This window comes from Castor canadensis, chromosome 10 (assembly GCF_047511655.1).
Source record: "Castor canadensis chromosome 10, mCasCan1.hap1v2, whole genome shotgun sequence".
NCBI lineage: Eukaryota > Metazoa > Chordata > Mammalia > Rodentia > Castoridae > Castor > Castor canadensis.
In genome coordinates this window covers 71,907,220-71,914,450 of record NC_133395.1, presented here as the reverse complement: position 1 = coordinate 71,914,450, position 7,231 = coordinate 71,907,220, and positions in this window count along the sequence as shown.

Genomic DNA, 7,231 nt, shown 5'->3' with positions numbered 1-7,231 from the left:
GTTCTACAGTTCTATCTATTTACCCTAAACAGCATAATTTCATTCTTTGTGGCTGAATAAAACTCCATTGTGTAGATATACCACATTTTCTTTTTTTTTCTTTTATTATTCATATGTGCATACAAGGCTTCGGTCATATCTCCCCCCTGCCCCCACACTCTCCCTTGCCACCCACTCTGTCCCCTCCCTCTCCCCCCACCCCCTCAATACCCAGCAGAAACTATTTTGCCCTTATTTCTAATTTTGTTGTATGCTGAAGAAGAACGAAATGTTATCATTCGCTGGTAAATGGATGGAATTGGAGAACATCATTCTGAGTGAGGTTAGCCTGGCTCAAAAGACCAAAAACTGTATGTTCTCCCTCATATGTGGACATTAGATCAAGGGGATTGGACTTTGAGCACATGATAAAAGCAAGAGCACACAAGGGAGGGGTGAGGATAGGTAAGACGCCTAAAAAATTAGCTAGCATTTGTTGCCCTTAACGCAGAGAAACTAAAGCAGATACCTTAAAAGCAACTGAGGCCAATAGGAAAAGGGGACCAGGAACTAGAGAAAAGGTGAGATCAAAAAGAATTAGCCTAGAAGGTAACACCCACACACAGGAAATCAATGTGAGTCAATGCCCTGTATAGCTATCCTTATCTCAACCAGCAAAAACCCTTGTTCCTTCCTATTATTGCTTATACTCTCTCTATACCACATTTTCTTAATTCATTCATCAGTTGTGGGGCATTTAGGTTGTTTTCAAAGCTTGGCTATTGTGAATGGTGCTGCAATAAACATGGATGTGCAAGTGGCCCTACTGTATCCTGGAGCACATTCCTTTGGATATATGCCCAGGAGTGGTATTGCTGGATCTTATGGTAGTTCCATTTTTAGTTTTTTGAGAGAACTCCATATTGCTTTCCATAGTGGTTACACTAATTTACATTCCTACCAACAGTGTAGAAGTATTCCTTTTCCCCCAGATCTTTACCACTTTTTGTTGTTGTTTGGTTGTTGATGATTCTCATGTTCACTGGGGTGAAGTGGAATCTCAATGTCATTTTGATTTGCATTTCCTTTATGGTCAAGGATGTTGAGCATGTCTTCATGTATTTATTGGCCATTTGTATTTCTTCTTTTGAGAATTGTCTGGTTCATTTGCCCATTTATTCAATGGTTGTTGATTCTTTGAGAGGTTAGTTTTTTGAGCTCTTTACATATTTTGCTTATTAATCCCTTGTCAGATGTATAGTTGGTAAAGATTTTCTCCCATTCTGCAGACTGCCTCTTCAGTCTGGTGACCATTTCCTTTGCGGTGCAGAAGCATTTTTAGTTTTATGCAGTCCCATTTGTTAATCCTTTCTCTTAATTGTTGAGCTATTAGAATTCTATTCATAAAATTATTTCCTATGCCTATGTGGTCCAGTGTGTTCCTTATTTTTTCCTGGATTAATTTCCCTTTTTCACAGCAAACTGAAAAGATATTGTGTGTGTGTGTAGGATAGTGAACTTGTTTTCTTTTTTTTAGGGCTCCTAACTCCTTTTATCTATTTATTTATTTCAAATTGTTGTGTTGGGTGTACATTGTGGCATTTACAAAAGTTATTACAATATACATCATGCTTGAATTCACCCCCTCTGTCATCCTCCTTTATCCCCCCTCTCCTCATTCCTGGAATAGTTATCATTCTTCCATTTACATAAATGTGTACACAGTATTTGCACCATCCTTAATCCACTTCAAATTGATGGAGTATAAGGTGAGAGACGGGATGTAGTTTCAATCTTCTGCAGGTAGAAATCCAGTTTTCTCAGCACCATTTTTTGAAGAGGTTATCTTTTCTCCAGTATATATTTTGGGCCCCTTTGTTGCAAACCAGATGGCTGTAGTTGTGTGAGTTTGTGTCAGGGTCTTCTATCCTATTCCATTGGTCTTCATATCTATTTTTGTGCCAGAACCATGCTGTTTTTATTACTATGGCTCTGTAGTATATTTTGAGGTCAGGTATAGTGATATCTCCAGGGTTGCTTTTTTGGCTCAGGATTGCTTTGGCTATTTGAGGTCTTCTGTGCTTCCATATGAACTTTAAGACTGACTTTTCCATCTTGGTGAAGAATGTCATTGGAATTTTGATGGGGATTGCATTGAACATGTAGATTGCTCTTGGTAGTATATCCATTTTCATAATATTGATTCTACCAATCCATGAGCTGCAATGTTGTTTCATCTTCTGATGTTTTCATAGGTTTCTTTCTTTAGTGACTTATAAGTTTCATTGTGTAGGTAGTCACCTCCTTCATTAAATTTATTCCTAGGTATTACAATTTTTTAAGCTATTGTGAATGGTATTTTTAAGCTACTGTGAATAGTATTATTTACCTGATTTCTTTCTCAGACTGTTCATTATTTGTATATAGTAATGCTATTGATTTTTGTGTATTGATTTTGTATCCTGCTACTTTGCTTAATGTGTTTATGAGATCTAAGAGTTTTTGGTTGAGTGTTTACAGTCAAGTATAAGATCATGTTATCTGCAAATAGGGACAATTTGATTTCTTTCTTCCCTATTTGAATGCCTGGTATTCCTTTCTTCTTTCTTATTACTCTAGTAGGAATTCCAGCACTATGTCAAGTACGGGGGAGAATGGAAACCATTGCCTCATTCCTGATTTTAGAGGAAATATTTTCAGTTTTTCTCCATTTAGTATGATGGCAGTAGGTTTGTCACATATGCCTTTATAATGTTGAAGAATGTGCTTTCTATTCCTAGTTTATTCTGAGCTTTTATCATGAAAGGATGTTGAATTTTGTGGAACACTTTCTCTGCATCTGTTGATATGATGATGTAGTTTTTGTCCTTGATTCTGTTTATGTGTTGTATTATGTTTATTAATTTGTGAATGTTGAACATTTACATCTTTGGAATGGAACCTACTTGATCATGGTATATGATGTTTTAAAAGTGTTTTAGGGTTTGGCTTACAGTATTTTTTTGAGGATTTTACAGAACATATTTTAATTTGTGGTAAAAAATTTTTCTCCTATTGCCACTTATCTTAGTGAGCCTTTTGTTAGGTCCCTGGCATTCTTGGGGTGGGCGGAACGTCCCAAGGCTAGCACTGAAACCAGACCCTCTGATTTGTGACTGCTTGCCCAACTCCCCTGCTTGTTTCTCTGATTGTTTCTCAGCTTGCAAAACAACTCAGGAACTTGCAGTTACTCAACTAGCCAGGCATGTCAACCTGTTCCATCTGGTGGTCACAGATAATCAGAGACCAGACTCTCTCTCTCCCTCCCCCATGGCTTGGACTCTCCTGTAAAACACACTACCCATTTCAGCCAAGCTGCTGCTCCCTGATCTCGGGGGTTGGGGGGCAGCCCTGTGGTCTGATTCCTAATAAATCTTTCCTTTTCACACATGGAGTGGTCTTTATTCGGCAGTACCTTACATCTGGTGCCGTTAACAGGACGTTCTGGCCTGGGGCTGTTCCCTTGGCCTTTGTGTCCTGTCCTCTCCTGAACCCAGACTGCTGAATTGACCCCATGTGCCTCCTGACTGACCAAACAGCAACTGGATGATTCTGCTCTCCTTGCCTCAGTCACGTAAGGGAGGCTAAATCTTGACCTAGGTCTATATTGTTCTGCTCTGTTAGATTTTATCAAAGAAATTATTTGTGTTTTCTCTGATCTTGTCGAGCTTTAAGTACTGCTAAATGAGAGTTCATTTACGTATTTGCCCATGTGTCTTAAATGACCACTTTGTAACAATATTGTGTTTATACTTGATCTAAATATGGTACAAACATTTACAAAGTTAATTTATATAAAATAATGAGCTAAATCTCTCTTTTATCCAAAAGTGCTACATTTAACCTGCATTCTGACAGTCAGCTCCTATTTGCCTTTAAAGGTCCCACAAATGCTTCAAAGCAACTAACCTGGTCAGTTTTGCCACAAGAATTTAAAGACGGCCTTCATCCTTTTGAACAGACCCTAACCAGAGACTTATTAGATTGACAAAATCTCTAAGGAGAAGGCTCAATTATGTCTCCCTCAGGTCACCTACCTAGGTGTGGTCTTAACGGGACAGACTCACTCCCTGAGTCATGAGGAAATCAATCCAATCCTCCATTTCCCACTCCCCCAAACCATAAAAGCAGCTTAGAGCTTTCTTGGGAGTTATAGGATTTTGCAGAATCTGGATCCCTAAACATGCAGCCTTTAGCAGACACCTTCTTATGCTCCTCCTAATATTCTTATTTGGGTCTTAAATAATGTATGGCCACCCATTTCTCTTAGGAAACTTACCTCCAACAGCCTCTGCTCCTCTGACTGACTACCTACCTTATTTTAACCTCTTCCAGGAATTTCTCAGACAACAGGCAGACCAAATTCTCCCCTACCCCTCAGAAGGCCCTGTAACAATTTATGTTAAACCAGGTGATCTTGTTCTCCTCAAGGATCTTCCACCCTTTCTATTGGTACCTCAGTGGACCAGCCCTCATCTGGTCATCCTCACAATGCCCACCACGGCCAAGCTCAATGTGATCCCCCCAGTGGCAACACCTTTTAAGGATAAAATGTTGCCCACCAACTTCAGGCTCTTTCACTACAGCAAAGGATGAGTACTCTTGTGTACCACTGGGCCCCACATGGCTACGCTTCTCCTGCAAACTCTCGCCCTCTTTCACTCCTAAATAAGTTCTCAGTCCTCATCAAGCTCTCAATTTTCTGCCATAGGTGAACTTAAAACACTGGTGGGGGCAGTGGGGCTAATTCTGGGAGCATGCATAATACTTCTCTGCTTCCTTCCCTTGGTTGTATGATCTATTAAGTCCATTATAGAGGCTACTATAGAAAGAAAAACAGCTGCACATGTAATGTGCAAACCCTTAAACTAGGAAATGCTCTTTAACTTTAGATGCCTCCAGGATCATTCAGAGAACTCAGCAGACAGACTTCCCACCAGATGCTACTACAACCTTCTCCCCAAAACTGGCCTTGTCTGCAAATGAAGCCTGGGAAAGACCATCAGCCTGTGTTCCTGGGGACCTCACAAATTTCCAAATTCCAGCCAACCTCCCCGCCTCTTAGCGACACCCCTACTCAGCACAAAGCAGCTAGATCAATCAGCGCCCAAAAAAAGGCTACCAACAAAAGGCTAGAATGTTAGGTCCCTGGCATTCTTGGGACGGGTGGGAGTTCCTGAGGCTAGGCACTGAAACCAGACCCTCTGATTTATGACTGCATGCCCAACTCCCCTGCTTGTTTCTCTGATTGTTTCTCAGCTTGCAAAACAACTCAGGAACTTGCAGTTACTCAACTAGCCAGGCATGTCAACCTGTTCCATCTGGTGGTCACAGATAATCAGAGACCAGACTCTCTCTCTCCCTCCCCCATGGCTTGGACCCTCCTGTAAAGCACACTACCCATTTCAGCCAAGCTGCTACTCCCTGATCTTGGGGGTGGAGGGGGCAGCCCTGTGGTCTGGTTCCTAATAAATCTTTCCTTTTCACACGTGGCATGGTCTTTATTTGGCAGTACCTTACACCTTTCCTGTATATTCCTCTAATTGTACATTGGAATAATTTTTCAGTGGTTCAAATTGGGGAAGAAAACTCTGTGACTTTGATTGGAATTGTCTTACATTATATATCTATTTGGGAAGAAGTGATATCTTTTATAATACAGTCTTTCATTGACCCCAGGGAAGGCATGAGAATGGAGATTTTCAAACCAACAAGGAAAAGTACGGAGAAAGAATTGCTGTAGATCAAGGATGGCCAAAAACTTTGTATATCGTCAAGGCAGTACGTGAAATAATATACATCCTCTAGCTCTAAACCAAGATCAAATGCTATTCTACATATTTCCTTGAAGTGCTTATTTGTTTTTCCTGTAAAGTATGTTACCATATAAGATTGAAACAGTAAGGACACCAGTGTCCCTGTATTATTCCTGGGATTATGATGACAATAACTTGCATTTGCTGTGCAGAAAGGCAAACATTGGTTGAGACTTGTAGACTGATGGCTTAAATGGATAACACACCCACAATATGCATACCAACTGGCAATGCTAATAACCAATGTCTGGCAGGCCTCTCTCATCAAAGCTTTTGAACACCTAATGAATAAAATTGTACTCTCTTTATCCTTTGAAAAATCTCAGATACTGCTTTCCCAGGTGAGTTACAGATGGTGATGTCATAAGAGCTTTGAACCAGCTGTTCAGCCTCTTTGATGCAAGCACTCATGGCAAGCAATACATTCTTCAAATCTGTGTTTGTTTTTCTCTGTTTCTTTTCCAGCTTGCCAATGCCAGGCTGATAGTAGGGAATATAGTCCTCCAAAGAAATTTCAGCCTTAGAGGTCACAAAACACATGGAGGTTTGGGTGAACAAAGAACATGCCACAATCACATTCTACCTGTCCTACTTGTTGGAGGATGAGCTCTTTTTGTGCTGAAATGAACTGCTGGCAGTGCTGGGGAAACAATGTATCTCAGGAACTTATTATTGGGTTAGTGATTTTTTTTTGTTACAATGACTTCTATGACCTTTGCTATTATTAAACTAAACACCCAGCTCCTTTAACTGTGATGTTCACAGAAACCTGGATGAATATAATTGTTACCATTTATAACAGTGGGTCAGATTCTTATCTGCTCTATCTCTGCTGTAACAAAGAGATGGCAAATGGGTGAGATTATGGAGTTCAGAATTTAATATTGTACAAAGAATTTCATTGCTAGTGATTCTTTTACAAATGATGACTTAGGAAATTTGAAAACAAAGCATTTTTTTTTCTTCTTCTATTAGGAATCACAGATTGGCTTGGAAAAAAAATCTCCCAAGAGTCACATGTGTGTAAAAAAGGTAGTTTATTTGCGTTCATTTTTTTCTTAAGACAGAAGTATAAAAAATTCTAAAAGCCCTAAATTTTAAACCTGGGCATTTTAAAGTTTCTTTGGATAGCTACATTAAATTAAGAGAAGCATGCCATTTATATGAGGGGGTAACAAAAAACCCTGAGATTGAGGCAAGGAAATGGACCATCAACGAATGGTAAGAGATAGGCAGACAGAGGAAAGGAGTGCAAGAGGAGGGAAGAAGAAGGTGGAGAGAAAAGAAGGGAAATGAAAGGAAGGATAAGAAATTAAATATTTAAAAATAGAGCAGAGAGAAAGGAAAGAGCATTTAAGAAAATGACTACCAGGCACAGTGACTCACACCTCTTATCC